Source organism: Mesocricetus auratus, unplaced genomic scaffold (assembly GCF_017639785.1).
Source record: "Mesocricetus auratus isolate SY011 unplaced genomic scaffold, BCM_Maur_2.0 Super-Scaffold_100008, whole genome shotgun sequence".
Lineage (NCBI taxonomy): Eukaryota > Metazoa > Chordata > Mammalia > Rodentia > Cricetidae > Mesocricetus > Mesocricetus auratus.
This window is the reverse complement of record NW_024429192.1, coordinates 42198486-42216664: the sequence shown is the minus strand read 5'-3', so window position 1 is coordinate 42216664 and position 18179 is coordinate 42198486. Positions and strand designations below refer to the sequence as shown.

Genomic DNA, 18179 nt, shown 5'->3' with positions numbered 1-18179 from the left:
GGTTTCTCTGTATTGTTTTGGAGGCTATCGGTCCAGCCCAGTCTCGAACTCACAGAGATCCGCCTGCCTCTGCCTGCCGAGTGCTGGGATTAAAGGCATGCGCCACCACTGCCCAGCTTTTTTATTTGTTTGTTTGTTTGTTTGTTTTTACAACCTAGTATTTTAACAAACAATTTTAAAGTTTTTTTTAAATAGCTGCAAGTAATATGATTTAAAATCTTACAAAAAGCATCACTTTGGCCGGGCAGTGGTGGTGCACGCCTTTAATCCCAGCACTCGGGAGGCAGAGGCAGGTGGATCTCTGTGAGTTCGAGGCTGGGCTGGACCGATAGCCTCCAAAACAATACAGAGAAACCCTGTCTCGTAAAAACAAAAAAAAAAATCATCACTTTTAATTCATACAACTATTGAGGTAAATATTTTCAATGCAATTGCATACAAGGAAATTGAGGTGCTGTGTTGTTTAGAAGTTGCCTAGTGTTACATAGCTAGTAGCATTAGAATTTAATATGTATCCAAATCTCAACGGTATGTGTACTAGGTAGTACTGCTAAATACAACAGAAAAACAATATGCAGAATAAAAATGAAACAGACATCTGAGATGCAAGTTCTCTATTTCACCTTTGTGTAATGAACATTGTAAGCATCTGCTAACTTTTTCATAACACTTTCTTACTAACCATAGTCACAGTTTTGCTTAAATACTAAGTTCTAAAAATGGCAACAGACATCATCTTGAGCTAACTTCTTTCTCAAGTGAATAAAAGTTAAGTTTTGCTAGGCCAAAATTTATCAAGCTCATTTGATTACTGCAAGTGAGCACACTAGTCAAAGCCATGCAGAAATGACTTTCATATTCTCCTTGTTGTTCTTCTATTCCTATTGCAAACTCACATTTTATCTCATGTGGGAAATTTGGTTAATAGCACCTGATCTCTATGCAGCATTAACAATATGACTCATTAACATATAAACAGTGCGACTCATTTATATAATTATTTGTCAGCTTTAAAACTTTGTCTTTCATTGCATGTGTGGCCAACCTATCAAATCCCCCAAGAAGAAAGGACAAGCCTGTGTGTTTTTTGCACTGTACTCCACCTTACTATTTTTCTTCCAAGGTATTGTCATCTTTAGTCTGAACAGTAGTCACTATATAAATGCTGATTGACTTACTACAGTGGAACAATTCGCCTCTGGTATTTCTCAATATCCCAGGGAATCCTCCACATCTATAACATGCTGGAGATGATATCATCTGCTAGAGGCATGGGGTCTTCCTGAGGGTGCCTGGGACAAGAAAAACAGAGAAAGACCAGAGACAGTCAGAAGAAACACAGAGAGGAAGACGTAAAGATAAGCAGAGGAGACATACAGAGCTGAAGGTTCATCAGAGATGCAGGGATTAAGCAGTCAAGAAAGTCAAAGATAGAAAAGAAGTCTGGAACCACAATTTGAGAAGACTGCAATCATAACTTGGGTTTTAGTTTGGAGTCCACATTTATGGTACTATTTATGAAGCAGTGGTGCCTATGCAATATTAAACTATTAATATAATCAACTGTTCAAAAGTAACTATTGTGGTTTCTCAGAACATGTACCTTCACCCATCAACATTATCTTCACCAAGCCCACAGGATCCTCAAAGCAACCTACCCTCAAATAAGAAAATACATTTTTCTCATTTTTAATGTGAAAAATCAGAGAGGTAATGTGACTTGCCCAAGGTCACAAACAAATAAAAAACTTAGGGCACCAAATCTGATTCCACAATCTAGTACTTTCCCTGATAATCCTGTGTTGTTCCTCTTAGAAAGGAATACTATATAAACACAAATTTTAATAAGAAATATTCAAATTCCGCCAAATCTAAGATAATTGTCTATCCTATAAGACAATGAATAAGGTATGTTATTAAGAATATTTTTAAATATATCAGAAAAATACATCAAAATTATGCAAAATTTACAACACAAACAAAATTGAGTGAAGTCAACAGATCAAATATAAAAATTTTAGACCAGGCAGTGGTGGTGCACATCTTTAATCCCAACACTCAGGAAACAGATCTCTGAGTTCCAGGCCAGCCTAGTCTACATAGTCAGTTTCAGGAAAGGCAGGGTTACACAGAGAAACCCTACCCCAATAAATAATAAATAAATAAAGATTTTAGAAAGAACTATAATTCATTCATTTGCTTTTACAACTTGGAAATTTCAAGGCCTTCATTAGTGGATCCAACATATTTCAGATGACCAGAAAAATGAAAAGACACGACACACTTCCTCTCATAGTCACACCTAACCATCTACACAGCAGTCCCAATGCAGGATACTCCATGGACAAACAATCACTCTCTTTGTAACCATCAGTATTTCCTCTTGAGCAATGTTTACACTCTTAAATAACCATACCCTTTGAGAAGCAGTCACTGCAATTGCCAAAAAAACTTCAGTACAAGTGGGAAGTATGTCATTGGATTTTACAAGACAATAAGAATACAAAAAAAAACTTTTATTCAATTGTGCATCAATATATTTCTCTATCATGTTCAGCAATTTTTAAAGCAGAAAATTTCAAATTAGGCAAAAGTACAGTACTTCTCTGCCCTCTAGTGACTGGCTAATTTTACTAACTACATGCTTGCTGCTTTTTCAAATTCAGTTTTAGGTAATACTTGAGATTACTTTTCAAACTACAGGATAGGAACTTTTTCATCCTTTGAATGCTGAGAAGAATCTCAATCAACTTTAAATGTATGCTTTATGAAATAAACACAATACAGGAAAGAAAAAGGGGCAGAAGTTTACTGCAATGGCCCATTTACGTACTGGAATCTTCCTGTTTTTAAAAAGACAGTGTTTTCTGATCCTTGTACTTTTATGTATTTTGTTTGGTAAGACCAAAGAATTGAAGTCCATCTCCATGTTGAAATTTTTATAAATTTCATAGCTATGAATTCTAAAATAGTTGATCCTCTTATTTTGAAGCTTAAGTGGTACTATGTATATTACACACAGTGAACACTTCTATAAATTACAATATGCAAAAATGTATTTAGTGCAAATACTGAGTGTAACTTACTTCAATTTCTCTAATGGGATTTTGGGACTTTCCTAGAAATCAGCATTGTCATTAGGAAATTCACTATCACTTTACTAAAAGACAATCACCAGGCAGTAATTCACCCTCGTATTCTGATAAGGGAACTTCTTTGTCACAGTAAAACGATCCTCTTGATTTCTATTACTGTGTCATGAGGAACCAATGTATTTCGAGAACATCATTTATGTTAAAATATGCATTACCTGTACACTGAACATAAATGTGTAAACACAGAAACTGATATAATGGCTTTAGTGAGAACAGAAATGATGTTCTAGAAATGCATTGGTTCCCCATGACACATGTAAGGATGATCTACAGGCAGTACAATGTGGTTAGGAGTACATGCTCTGCAGCTAAATTGGTTGAGTGTGACTCAGCTCTGTTAACCAATCAGCAGTATAAACTGGGGCAGATAAACTTTCTACGCCTTACTTCCTGCATCTAAAAAATATAGAACTAAAGAGGGCACTTAAGAGTCTTATACGATGATTGGGATTTGGATTCCACTGGTGTTATATTCATTGTAACTTATATGAGTTGTAGATATTTGTTCATTTCAGTTAATGCAGATTTTACATCAAAAGAAGACACCTGTATATAAATATTGAACTATAATTAATGATAAATAAAGTGAAGTATTTAGAAGGCGATATGATGCTTACAATTTACTTAACACATTATAAAACTTATATGGACTTGATGAGGGATAGGATAGACATATAATAGATGTGCACTAAATACTGTAACCCTAGGGAAGAATCTAGTGCTATTATACTGTTAACCAGACATAGCAGTATAGCGTCCCAAGATCTTATCTTTACAATGATAATTAGTGCCTCCAAGATCTTATCTTTACAATGATAATTAGTGCCTCAGTGATAACACAGAAGAGGAGATCAGAAAGATTATGGAACAGTCATCTACAATGAGCCAATATTTTCTGGACATGACAACACAAATTAATGACAGCAGCTGGGACGATATACACATGACTTGAATAAGATCAAAAAGTTCAGAAGGTAGGGGGCACAACTGGGACCTGATGACTGCTGGGGGAACAAGAGTCAGTTTTCTTACCCATGCTCCCACTGATGGTTTCAAACCCATATGCATATATGCACAATAAATGAACTCAGATATTTAAAAAAGAAAAAGAGTATGTGAAACAAGGGTGTACAATGGGGGGAGAGAGTGGAAGGTATATCTGATCAAAATACAACATATACATGTATGGGTATTAAATATTTTAAAAACAAAAATGTGAAAAATAAAACACTAACAACCAAATCTACATGGTAAGGATGAATTTCATAACAAAATGTTTATGAAATATGAACCTACCTTTCATCAAGCGTATATGAAAATTAAAAATACAGGATGTGAGGGCGATCTGGCTGCGACATCTGTCGCCCCATTGATCGCCAGGGTTGAAAAATACATAAGACAACATGGGTACATACCTATAATCCCAGCACTTAGAAGGTCTCTGAGGCAGTGGGATTTTAAATTTGAGGACAGCCTGGCTACATAGTAAGACCCTATTTCAAACCAAACAAAACCTTCCTTGGCTTGGCACAGTGATGCTCACTTGCTCTTCCAGCATTTAGGAGGCAGAGGCAGGAAGATTTCAAGTTTAAGGCCCTGCTAGATTACATAGGAAGTCCCTCTCTTATAAAATGCAATGGTAACAAGAGCCACAACAACAATATATGTAACAGTATAAAGCAACTGAGTTAGTCCTCCATAGCAAATACCAGGGTGATCACTGGAGCAAATACAGTGGCATTGCTCTCTTCCAATCTGACAGAGAAGAAAGAGAAACAATGAGGTGGTGTGCTTACACTCTGGGCTGAATGTTACTATCAAACAAGTAAAACTCAGCTTTCAAAACTCAGCTCATCAAAACACTGCATGGGCATATAGAGAATATAGTCTTTAAAAGTCAAAGAGACTAGAGTTGAATCCCAGTTTTGTATTTTATTTTGTATTTCAAACAAACAAGTGCCCTGAGCTTCTCTGCTCTTTAATATATTAAATAGGAAAAATGAATATCTGTATCTAAAAGGTCACTGTAGACACTATGATGAAAAAAATATAGGCATAATTTTTTATAAGCATAAAGGCGGGTGTGGTTAACAACTAGTACTCAGGAGGCATAGGCAAGCGGATTTCTCTTGAGTCCAGCCTGATGACCAACATTCCAGGTTATCCAAGATTACATAGGGAGACCTTGCCTCAAGTAATAGCAGTAATCACACACTCAGACAGACAGACAGACAGACAGACAGAGACAGACACACACACACACACACAACACACACACACACACACACACACACACTCAGAGCCAGAGAACTCAGCACATAAAGTGTAAATAAAAGTTGAAGTTTCCATGTTTACACTGTCACCACCTAGAGTGCATCGTCATGCTCTTACCATGACCGTCAGCAGATGCAAACGGTGACTCCTTATCTACCTCAGAGCCCAGAAATTGCACATGCAGGTGAAGAGTTTTCAAGGGGATTTTTATTAAGAGTAGACTTCACATAAAGTATTACCATGCTTGGTGTAAAAGAAAAGCTGGCAATGACAGGAAATCATTATTCATCTTCTTGCAACACCAATTATAATGTAAGTCTTGTGGGTGAAGCCTTTAGAAAGTATGCTTACCAATGACATTTAAAATCATTTCAGTGCATGTGAGGAAATGATATTAACACCTGGATAAGCTTTGATTTGAAACAGTTGAAGGCAGCATCCAAGAAAAAGAAATTAAAATTACCTTTATAGAATATATGTTCTTGTTTTCCTGAGAGAGAATTTCTAGGTACCAGAAGATTATTTTATGAAGACTGCCACTCAACATCATACAACAGTACCTTTTCTAGTTGATGAACACTGTTTTCTCCAAACTTACTTATCCATACATCACTACCCTAGAGACTTTACTTTAGCATTTAGACTCCTTTCAGTATTCAGTATTATTCATTTTTCTGCCTTTCCTGGACATACACTCTTTTTCCTGCAGTGCATAACTTTGTTTTGCTTTCCTTTATCAACAATAAGGTCTTTCCATTGTTCTGCTTTTACCCATTTTCAAAGTTTCAGCCCCAACTTTCTCATATAGTATACCTTAGGTTCTTTCTGAATCTCTTCCAAGATCATTTAAATTTACAATTTATAATTATGTCCATCAGGCATGATGGTACACATCTATAATCCTAGTACTCAGGAGGCTGACGTGGGAGAATCATAAGTTCAAGGCCAGCCTGGGTTACACAGTGAGACTTCGTCTACAAACAACAACAACAACAACAAAATTAAAATTATAACCCATACATAGCCTCATGGCTATCTTCTCTACACCTCCAACCCAGTCTTTCCAGAACAGCACTGCTCCATCTGCACCAGTTTCTGCTGCCATCACTTTTCTGTGCAGAACATCAGCAGCTGTCTATCACATCCAGATAAAAAATGTGCTTTTCATTGTTTCTTTCCTTCAGTGTCCCTCTACACCCTCTAAACAGGTTCTGTCTATAGCCAAGTTCTATAGGTTACTGATTTTACATTTGTTCGTATGACAGAGACCTGGAATTCAGATTTGAGAAATGGTGAAGGCTAAATTTACAACTAAATACACTCACACATATACAGAAGTGGGGAGGGGGCAAAGAAGGGGGCAGGGGTGGAGAGAGATAGAACTAAACAGTAGCAATCACTAAATGTTTCAGAACACTGTAATTCAATAAGTCCTTAAAGTTAAATTTCAAGCTGGGGATATAGCTCAGTGGTACAATGTTCAACTTACAATACACAAAGCACCACAAACAACCCTCCCCCACCATGTACACATTAATCTCCAACCCATAGATTTGGGGGGGGGAGCTTACTTGATTTGAATATCTCAAGTTATATCCAGACTATAACCTTCATAATCTGATAGTGTCATTTACAAATCAACACCCTGTTAAAACAAATTTCTTCTTAACAAAGACAGTTTTTCTAGTCCTTAATATTCTTTTCCTTTCTAACCAGTCCCATCAATTTCATTTGCTCAAAACTATTCATTAGTTTGTCCACCTTTCGAGGAGAAAAAATAATAAACTTACCCTGACATTCTTTTAGACCTCTTGCATCTGGTATTTCACCAAAGTTCCCCATTTTAACTTCACCCAATATCCTAGCCAACTGTCGCAGGCGTCTATTTTAACAGTTCAGGCTTCTCTATTTCCTTTTGTTAGAAGAACCTTTTAACATGTCAAGCACCTAAGAAAAACAGTTCAAGAGGAAGCATTCACTGTAGGTCTAGGGTTTCTAAGGTCACTGAACCACTGTTTTGTGCCTGAAGCAAGGTGGAATATCACAGTGGCAAGAGTGTGCGGCCAGAGAGGCTGCTTACCTCAGGGTAGCCAGGAAGCACAGAGGGGGGAAAGGCTAGGGTTAAGACACAGTCCCCAAGAAGAGGCCCTCAGTGACCTACTTCTTTCACCTGGATCCTATGACCCAAGGTTTCCAGAACCTTCCAGGGACCACACCTTCAACACATGAGTCTGTTACCTACTATAAATTCAACTGATAACATTCCTGCATAAAGACATCACTGATATCTCTAAGTGGGATTCAGAAAGTCTGCTCTCTTAATACTGCCAGGTGAGTTCAGCTTGGTTAGTCTTGTCCTTCTGACACAAGAATCAGAACATGATTTTTAAAATTACCCTAGAGCTCATAACCCTAAGGCTCAGAAACAAAACACAAAAATGTGATCCCTATAATGGCAAGTTATTGTTTCTGCCTACACCTATTAACTTTCAAGAAGAAGCAGTGAGCATTATATTAGGTAGCTGGCAATCTATAAATAGACTATGTGTGCATGAAGACTCACATTCATGTGGACACATGTGTATGTAGGTCTGCTCACATGTGTATGTGTGGAGGCCAGAGCTCAACCTCCAGTGTTGAGACATCTGAGATAGAGCCACTCATCTTTGTGGAACTTCACTGATTAGGTCAGGTTGTTTGGCTACCAAACATCAAGAATTCCCATCTCTGACTCCCCAGCGCTGGATTACAAGTGTATACCAAACTTAGGTCCTCATGCTTGCCCAATAAGCATTCTACTAGGTCATCTCTCAGGACTTATATTAATTTATAAGTATTGAAAAGAAAACAATCTAGAATACATTTTAGAGACACTTAGAAACTCAAATATATAAAATGTTATTTCACAAAGAAAATCAGTTAAAAAAAATGTGATGTTGACCAGAACACCTTTACTAGCAAAGTGTCTATTATAACAACCTTATCAGAAGTTGAGTTGGGGGAACAATAAAGGAGAGCAGGATGAGAGACACCATTAACAGAGGGAGTCATTATAGGTTTGAAGAGAGATCTGGCACTAATGAGATTTCCAGAGATCTACAAGGATGACACCAACTGGCAATTTAAGCAATAGTGGAGAGACTACCTTAAATGCCCTTCCCTGATAATGAGATTGATGACTACCTTGTTTGCCATCCTAGAGCCTTCATCCAGTGGCTGATGGAGGCAGAGGCAGACACCCACAGCTAAACAGTGAACTAAACTCCTGGAACCCAGTGACAGAGAGGGAAGAGTGATCAACAAAGGGTTCAAGAAAGGGCAGATGAATCCCACAGAAACAGCTGACTGGAACAAGGGGTTGCCCATGGACCCCAGACTGATGGCTGAGAGGCCAGCATTGGACTGATCCAGACCCTCTGAATGTAGGTGTCAGTGAGGAGGCCTCAGCAAACTTTGAGGCCTCAAATACTAGATCAGTATGTATCCCTAGCATCCAAATGGACTTTGGGAGCCCATTCCACAGGGAGCGATGCTGTCTCAGCCTGGACACATGGGGGAGGGCCTAGGCCCTGCCTAGGAGATATGACAGACCTTGAAGATCACCCATGAAGGGTCTCAACCACCCTGGAGAGTGGAGTGGAGATTGGATAGGGGGTTGGAGAGGTTTGGGGGGGAAGGGGGAAGAGCGAGGATTGACATGTGAAGCAAGCTTGTCTATAATTTAAATAAAAAAATAAAAAACCAACCTTATCGGAAAGATTTATCTCATGTTCTCTATTCAGTGAATCAATCTTAAAGTGAATAAAAAAAGGCAATGTCTGTTAACACAGGCTATCCAGGCAGGATTAAATAAACTAGATAAAAGTCAGAAAACTAGAAAGGGACCCAAGTGACTAGAAGAAAAAACACATAAGGAAGGAAGCTGGAGAAGACAAAGTAGAGGTGATAAATACTAGGTGGGAAAGAGTACAACAGGAAAGAGTGGAAACCAACCAAATGAAGTACATATAAAATATATGTAGTACATATAAAAATGCTATTTGGATACCTATTACTTTTTAAGCTAATTGAAAAACACAAAAAGAAAAAGACAATATTATCATCTTGACAGAAAAATAACTGAACTATCAGACCTGAAAACTGTATCACCCATTTAAATGTTTACCAATGAACTGAAAGAGTCCTCCTGCGTGCTTCTGTCCTTCAACTGGTCAATTAAGTAACTGCTATAGAAAGAGGTCTGGCATTACTGGAGTTGATAGTGATGGCTGCTATTAAACCTTTATTGATTTATCCATAATATGACTACTTGATAATCTAGAACACCAACAATGCTGAAAGCAGAGTTGGGATTCAATTATAAGGAAAGCATGAACAGAGAGTTCAGGCACATGTCTATCTGGGTGATACCTAGGTACGCACAGTAGTATATACAACAAGTGTAGGTTTAACTAACACTTACTTGGTAATTCATTATAATTAGGGTAGCAAAATTTATAAGGACACTACTTAGCACATAATAGTAGCTAAACCCTAAACAAAAGCCAGTCTTCCATATTCATCTGGCTTTCAAGAAATATGTACGTCCAAGTGTCTGTAACAATGCCTAGGACTTTAAAACTCGACTTGAAATGAAAATGTTACGAGAAGGCACTTGGTAATAAAGGGCCTCACATCAATGTTAAAGAACAATTAAGTAACTGATAATTCATCTGTCTTTTAAAAATGGTAATATATTTGGAGAGGTAAAAATGCAAACTCAAATTATAAAAGTATATATAACGTCAATACACAACACTGTTAACTATCATCATTACAGGTCATTTTGAAAACAGGCACCCTAAAAATACCCTAGAGTGAGATGTAAATGCCAACTCTAGTCAACCTTTTTGACACATGACCTAAAGTAAACAACTATTAATACTGCAACCTTCACATGTGTTGCACTTGCAAGTCCACAGCAAAGTCAAGAGAATATGTTGTTAGAAAGCTAACACATCTTAACAAACACTTGCTGATTACGTGTTCATGAAAAACAAGCCAAGAGGATATCGACAGTTGCTTTATTATTCATTTTAAGTTCTCAGAGCCACTAACATTTTTTGCTTGTAGGGCTAAGTGCAAACTTAAAGGCATGGAAAAACTTAATTTCAAGAACACTCCTCCTTTCTGATTTCTGCTGGTGAGAAAATAAATATGTAAGTATAAGATAATTAATATCATATATTATATTTATATGTAACATATAAATATAACATTATATAATTAATAATAATAGGCTAGAGGTGCTTATTACACCAAATTTAATGGAATACAGTATTAAACAAGGTAAGTTTGGATGACAATAATCGGTCAAGTGTCACTACAGCAACTTCCATATGCTAGGCATTGTTTGCAAGTTATAATAGCCTGCCTTGCACAGACTCCCTAATATAAATGTAAGCCTCTTAACTACTTGAAGAGAACTACATGTGTATAATCACATACACAAAATTGATATGTGAGTATAGTGGTCAGTTAACATAGTACACATTTTATATTGAAATACACAGGAAACCTGAGATAGAAATAATCAGTTTTCATCTTGCTATAGTTAGATCTAGAATGTACCCTGAAGATGCACTGGATAATGGCTTTGTGTCCCCAATGTGGCACTACTGAGAGACTGTAGAACCTGTGGGGTCAGATGAGAGGTCGGATCAATGGGGTATGCTCTCCAGAGACTTGCCAAAGAAAGCTCAGTCCGACCCCATTTGTCTTCTCTCCCTCTTTCCCTCTCTCTTTCCTCTTTATTTTCAAGTTTGAATCATTTCAGAAATTAAATAGTTTTTAGGGGAAACAAATCAAAAGTGGGCAAAAAAGTTAAAATGCTTCTTAACCAATTAAATTGACATCTACGGTTTATCTTATAGTTTATAAATGCAGAAATGAATTGATAAATCTTACTAATTAAAGTTATTTTGCATTGGAAGTATTTAACTCAATAGTCTATTACTTTCTGATTACATTTTATTTCAGACTGATGTCAAATCAACAAAGACTAAAATTATTCTAGGGACACAGAAAACATACACATATCAGCAAAACCAACCAACTAACAACAACAAAATGATGCTACATCAATATCCATCAAGCAAATGTATTACTTACTACTAATCCCAAGTGCTAATCCACTTGATGTGTGTAACAGAAAGTGCACCATCACATAGTAAAAAGGAGCACTCCATACTCAGTGGGTGGCATCTAGAACTTCAAACAACTGTTGCTTTAGTTTGGAGGCAAAATGTTGCAAAGCCTGTGTACTAAATATGGAGTTCCCAGCTGGTAGTGCTGTTTTAGGGGGCTATGTAACCTTTATGACACAGGGTCTGGCTATGGCCCACACTTTCTCTACAACCTGATCCAGTGAGAAATAACCAGTGAAGACCAGATGCCATGCCTTCCTTACCATGACTGCACTCTTTAAACCATGAGCCAAAACAAACCTCTTCTCCCTTAAGCAGGTTCTAGACAGCATTTTGCCAGTGATGAGAAAACCAATTAACACAGCTGTCATTAGCAAAGAGGGAAGAAGATGGGGGAAAAGGAGAAAAAGCAGGAGGGACAGAATTTAAGGTTGTTTGACTTCTACTGTATTACTTCACATACACAAGCTCTTTTCTATTTATCTAAACCTGTATATATGCCAATTTGCTGTCTAGATTCTCAATTGTTTTTACAAAGTAAAAGAATGCTGCCTTGAAAAAAAAATTGAATTTTTTTGACAAGATAGTAAAAAGAAACATACTCTAAGAACCATGATTCTCTTGTTCTTCAACCTGATTTTCAAATATTCATTGCTATTGCTAGGCAGCAATGTATACTCAGGGAAGTCATTTTATAGGGATGTAATTCCTCTATTAATTATTCTGGTTTACTGTCGTTCAAGATCTTAGATTTGATATCATCACTTTTAAGAGCTTCATTTTCATATACAATGACTTCATAAAACAAAATTATAAATTCAGTAACGTCACATGACTCCCAACTCAAAGGTACCAAAACTGGTTTTAGAATCTTGGACCATTATTAACCAGATTTCTTATTTACAGATTAAATAACTTAGAAAATATGTTTTGTAAAACAGCTCTCTTCACAGCTTACATTCTTCACCTCTAAAATTATTCTTGAAATTGAGCTTAAGAATCCAGAGGCATGAGGCATTAGGCTACAATCATATCTGACAATGAAATATAACTTTACCTAAGCTGACTAATGCTTCTTGATTTGGCCCTGTCATCCATTTGTAAATTCCTAGATCACTCGATTTTGTATGGCATCTTCTGTTTCTTATTACTGTATTTAAGGTGTACATATACACAAAAGTAAATGTAAGATAGAATCACATCTTAATTAAAATTTCATCTTAAGCGTTATCAACAATTTAAATTTCTACCTACTATCTCTGTTTGGAATAATTGCAATGTATTTCTATTGCAAAAAGTTCATCATTCAGGAATCAAATGTCACATGACTACTTAATCAAAACTGTTATAAAACAGCAGATTTATGACTTAGTTTTCTGAAAAGGTAAAATATCCTGCCTTACTTTCTACATATGTACTCATATATAAGAGACTCAGAATACTGACACAAGTTTTTCTTTAGACCTCCCTAAGTTCTTCTTTGGATTAGCAATTAAGAACATACAGAATACTTTCCAATCAACTCTCAACTCAATGAAAGCATAATTATATTCAGATTGGCCTTCTCAAAGTCACAATTTGTATCACTAATAAATGTGACCTTAAAAGCTGGTATAGTGTGGAGGAAACAAAGTAACAAAAGCCTATTCTTATTCATATTAAGACTTTGTTGCTGCTTACATATACTTAGAGTAAATATATATGAAAACGTATTACATTTTTATTAGAAGTCTAATGCTAGACAATGATATTCAAAATGTTAGATGCAATCTATGCTTACAGTGACAGTGTAAGAGTGACATCCAATAATATACTTCTCCAAAGACAAAAGTAGATTGATGGAGGTATATTAGACATTTAATAAGCTACAAAAATGTTTTAAAACTGAAAAGATTTCAGATTAATTTCCAATTCACTGGAAAGTAAAATAAGCTTTTTTCTTAAAAACTGTAATGGGACTATGTAGTACATTTGCTCATGTTAATTCACACTCATTTTTCCAATCTTACAACATCTACTCACCACACAGTATTCAAGTATCATTAATCATACACTGTATTCCCAGGTTGGGAAAACTACAATATCATTATTACTAAAACTAACTTTAAAATATTATTGCCATATTTCAAAGCTGGTAAGAAACTTTTTTCTAAAGCAACAGTTTAAAAAATAACTTTTGTACAAAAGGACAGATTGTGTTTCAAAGAATGATACAATTTGTCACGTGTATATTATTTTATAATCCTAAACTTTTCTTCATTATATGTTTTCAGACCCACACATTTGTACATTATTTTATTCGGTAATAATAGCTGTGATTCACCTTTTACCTAAGGTTAACACTATATGAAAAGCTTCTTAGAGATAGATTAACCACTTAGCTATCTGTTAGGCATGTAATTTCTAAATATGTAGTACTTCAACAGATTGACTTGTACCAATAACATATTCTGTAATGAAAATCATAATTCTATAAGAAGATTTAACTTACTTGATGAAGATTAAAATGTTACACGCAAAAACACTGACATGAAAAACTGTACAGGGGTCACACTTCCCTGATCAACATGGAAGGTGAATCCATCAGATGGGAAAAGGCTAAGATCAGCTCTGATAGCACATGGTTCTTGACTGCCTCACTGCTTCCAGATAAGTAAGTAAGGTGCATGCCCAGAGCAGCTCTTACCAGTCAAGTCAAGACTTTCCATTGTGATTTCAATGGAACATCAGAACTTCTGGCTTCTGTGATGCAACAGGATTCTGTGAAGACACATAGCAAAGTGGTTAAAATGAAAGCCACAAAGCCTTTCAAACAAAGTCCACACACTGCCTAGGGCCAAATAATCCAAGATAAAAGGGCAAATATCCCTTTGCTAACCACGGCTTTTTAGAGCAAGTGACCCAAGCTGTGTATTATTGATTTTAATATTAAAAGGATATTCCCTGTGATTACTCAATGTAGAGTAAAGTCACCTAGACTAAGAATTACAGGCAGCTGGATGAAATAACAGACCATGGACACCCCCATGGAGGGCCTCACCCTCCCTAGGGAAATGAGGGGATATTGGGGGTGGTTGGAGGGATGGCATGGGAGGAGTAGAGGGAAATGGAGAGGGACCTGGAACTGACTTGTGAAGCAACCTTGTTTCTAATTTAAATTTAAATTTAAAAATAAATAATAATAAAAAAAAAGAATTACAGGCAGTCAATTCCCCACCTTTGGCTAAAATGGAATGGTGGTTTAGAGACAAACCTCCTGGTGTGATGGGAAACTGTGTATCTAACATCTGTACTAAATTCAACTTACTTTAAATGACTAGCCCAATGCAGCTAGACAAACTAGAATAGTGTATTATTGTCTTTGATTTCTTTTGAGGGATTTAAAAATAATGAAACAAAGCAATATAAATGAACAAACAAGAAAACAGCTAGGGGCTAGGGGGCACAGATAAATCTTGAAACAAAAAAAAACTACTCATTTTTTTCTAAGTATAAAGAACTAAGAAAATAGAAGATGGTCAAATCAGCAGTAAGATGTACATGAAGTCAAATGAGACATAAAACAGAAGTACAAACATATTCTGAAATCATATTGTTTTTAGGAATATGAGTTATTTCAGTTTCTTTTTGCAACACAATTTCTAGCTTGCTTCAATGGTGATTAATCCATACTCAACTAAAAAGGAAAAATGCTGTAGATACAAAGTATTGCCTCCTTAAATAATCTGTTGTTTTATGGCTCATCTAAAAACTTTTTGCTTTTTTTTCTAATCAGTCAACATGGATATGGAAAGCATGGCTCTTCAATTAAATATCAAAAATGTGCTATAATTCAATGAAGTCATTCAATCAAGAATCGATAATTCAGTTGTCATCCAGGTATTTTCAAAGTAATAACAGAGGAAATAATGAATATTAAGTGATTTCATATTATTTCACACCAGACTAAGTCATCTCCAGATATTTGAAAATAAGAATGTTTAACATTTTAAAATCAGTTATGTTTTAAATAATATTTTAATTAAAATATTGTATCTTTTCCATTCCTTAAACCCCTCCCATTCACCATCATTTGCTCTATCTCAAATTCATGGCCTCTTTTTTAATTATTGCTATACACAGAGATATATATTCCTAAATACACAAATACAACCTGCTCAGTCTTTTTGCTGTAACATTTATGTAAATGATGATCTCAGGGCTGACTACTTGATATTGGATAATACCATCATAATTCCTAACTACATTCTAAATATTTATCCTCATACCCACTGATAAGTGAAGTTCTCACCATGTAAAGAAACTTTTTCTTTCTGAAAGAGACCATTACAGAAAAGTAAAACTGATCAAAAGGCAGAAAACAAACTCTGTGGTTCTCAGTCTCAACTGACAAATCTACAACACAACTCCTGCACCTAAGGATCAAGGGTCATTGTGGAAGAAAGAATACAAAGGTTTTATGAACCAGATGAACAGAAGTTTGTTGTGAGAATGTACCTCCTACAAATGTCAGAAAAGCTATACCCATGAAGTCTCACCAACATGGTTATCTTGAGACCTGAACTACAACACTGATGGACATGCTAACATTAATAGAGAGAAGCTCACAGGGCCCAAACCCTGGACAAATAACTGGGGAATGCTGAGAGTGGAAAAACCAGTTTTTTATGCTAACTACAAAGGGGATTTTCATATATATATATGAATGATTTGGATATATGTGAATATATACAAACTAAATGTCTGTTTTAGGAAGGAAACATAACAATTTCCAAAATTGAACAAATAGGTGGTATAGAAATCTGTATTTTCTTTTCTTTTTGGATTTTTTTTATTTTAGAAGCACTCTTATTTACATATCAACCCCCCCATTTCCTCGACCTCCCATCCTCCCATGCTCTGCCCACCCCCATCCCACACCCACTCCCCAAGCATAGTGAGGCCCTCCATGGGGAACCATCAAAGTCCATCACGTCATTTGGGGGTGAGCCTAGGCCCTCTTTCTTGTATCAGGGCTGCAATAGTATCCCTCCATAGGGAATGGACTCCCAAAGTCCATTTGTGCACTAGGGGTAAACACTGGCTCCACTGTTAGAGGTCCCATAGATTTCCCAGGCCTCCTAGCTGTCACCCACATTCAGAAGGCTTGCTTCGGTCCAACGCGAGTTCCCCAGCTTTACGACTAGGGTCTCCATGCTCTCACTAGGTCAGGTCAACTGTTTCTGTGGGTTTCCCCAGCACAGTCTCCTTTGCTCATGCCTCCTCCCTCTCTTCACAACTGGATTCCAGAAGTATGGCTTAGTGTTTAGCTATGGGTGCCTGTTTCTGCTACGATCAGCTACTGGATGAAGACTCTAGGAATGGCAACTCTAGTCATCAATCTCATTATAGGGAAAGGGCATCAAAGGCAGCCTCTCTACCACTGCCTAGATTCTTATTTGGGGTCATCCCATATACCAGACCTTTCTCCAAACCTATACTGGCTCCCCCTCTCAAGGAATCTCCTTTCTTACCCTCCTCTATTCCTCCCCTGTCTCAGTCCTCCTGTTCTCCTCCCCTTCTCCCCCTCTCCCCTTCCCACTTCCCTCTTTTTCCCCTGCCCCACGCTCCCAATTTGTTCAGGGGTTCTTGTCCCCCTCCCTTTCTTCGATGCATTCTTCTTTTTGGGTCCTGTTTCCTAGTTTCTCTGGTATTGTGGATTGTAGGCTGGTAGTTCTTTGCTCTATTTCTAATATCCATATATGAGTGAATACATACCCTGCTTGTCTTTCTGTGATTGGGTTACTTCACTCAGGATGTTTTCTTCCAGTTCCATCCATTTGCCTGCGAATTTCAAGATTACATTGTTTTTTTTTTCCCGCTGAGTAATACTCCATTATGTAAATGTACAAATTTTCTCCATACATTCTTTGGTTGGAGGGGCATATAGGTTGCTTCCAGGTTTTGGCTATTACAATGCTGCTATGAACATAGCTGAACATATGTCCTTGTTGTATGAATGTGCATTCTTTGAGTATATGCCCAACAGAGGAATTGCTGAATCTTGAGGTAAACTGATTCCAATTTTCCTGAGAAACCACCATACTGATTTCCAAAGTGGTCATACAAGTTTGCACTCCCACCAGCAATGGAGGAGTGTTCCTCTTTCTCCACATCCTCTCCAGCATAAACTGTCATTGCTGTTTTTGATTTTAGCCATTCTAGCCGATGTAAGGTGGAGCTGTTTTGAGTTGCATTTCCCTGATGGCTAAGGATGTTGATCACTTTCTTAAGTGTTTCTCAGTCATTTTAGATTCCTCTCTAGAGAATTCTCTATTTAGTTCTGCATCCCACTTTTCAATTGGATCACTTGTTGTATTGGTGACTAGCTTCTTAAGTTCATTGTATATTTTAGAAATCAGTCCTCTGTCAGAGGATTGGTGAAGATCATTTTCCATTATGTGGGCTGCCATTTTTGTCTTGCTGACTGTATCCTTTGCCTTACAGAAGCTTGTCAGTTTCAGGAGATTCCATCTATTAATTGTCGATCTCAATGTCTGTGCTACTGGTGTTTTTATGTTCAGGA

The 18179-nt window shown here is 36.8% G+C and overlaps 1 protein-coding gene across 9 annotated transcripts in view; it reads right to left on the bottom strand.

Moving 5' to 3' along the window:
* Nucleotides 1–18179, bottom strand: part of Bbx (BBX high mobility group box domain containing) — a 242051-nt gene that overhangs the window by 130073 nt on the left and 93799 nt on the right. For 6 of the 9 annotated variants that reach the window (XM_013116881.3, XM_040750714.1, XM_040750720.1 and 3 more), the window contains exons 3-4: nt 14301–14374; nt 1179–1292 (exon numbers count right to left, since the gene is read on the bottom strand). The gene's annotated coding sequence lies outside the window, so the exon portion shown is untranslated. Of the gene's footprint in view, nt 1–1178; nt 1293–14105; nt 14277–14300; nt 14375–18179 lie in introns of those variants that run through there. The other 3 variants (XM_040750718.1, XM_021229920.2, XM_040750719.1) reach the window with 3 other exon arrangements.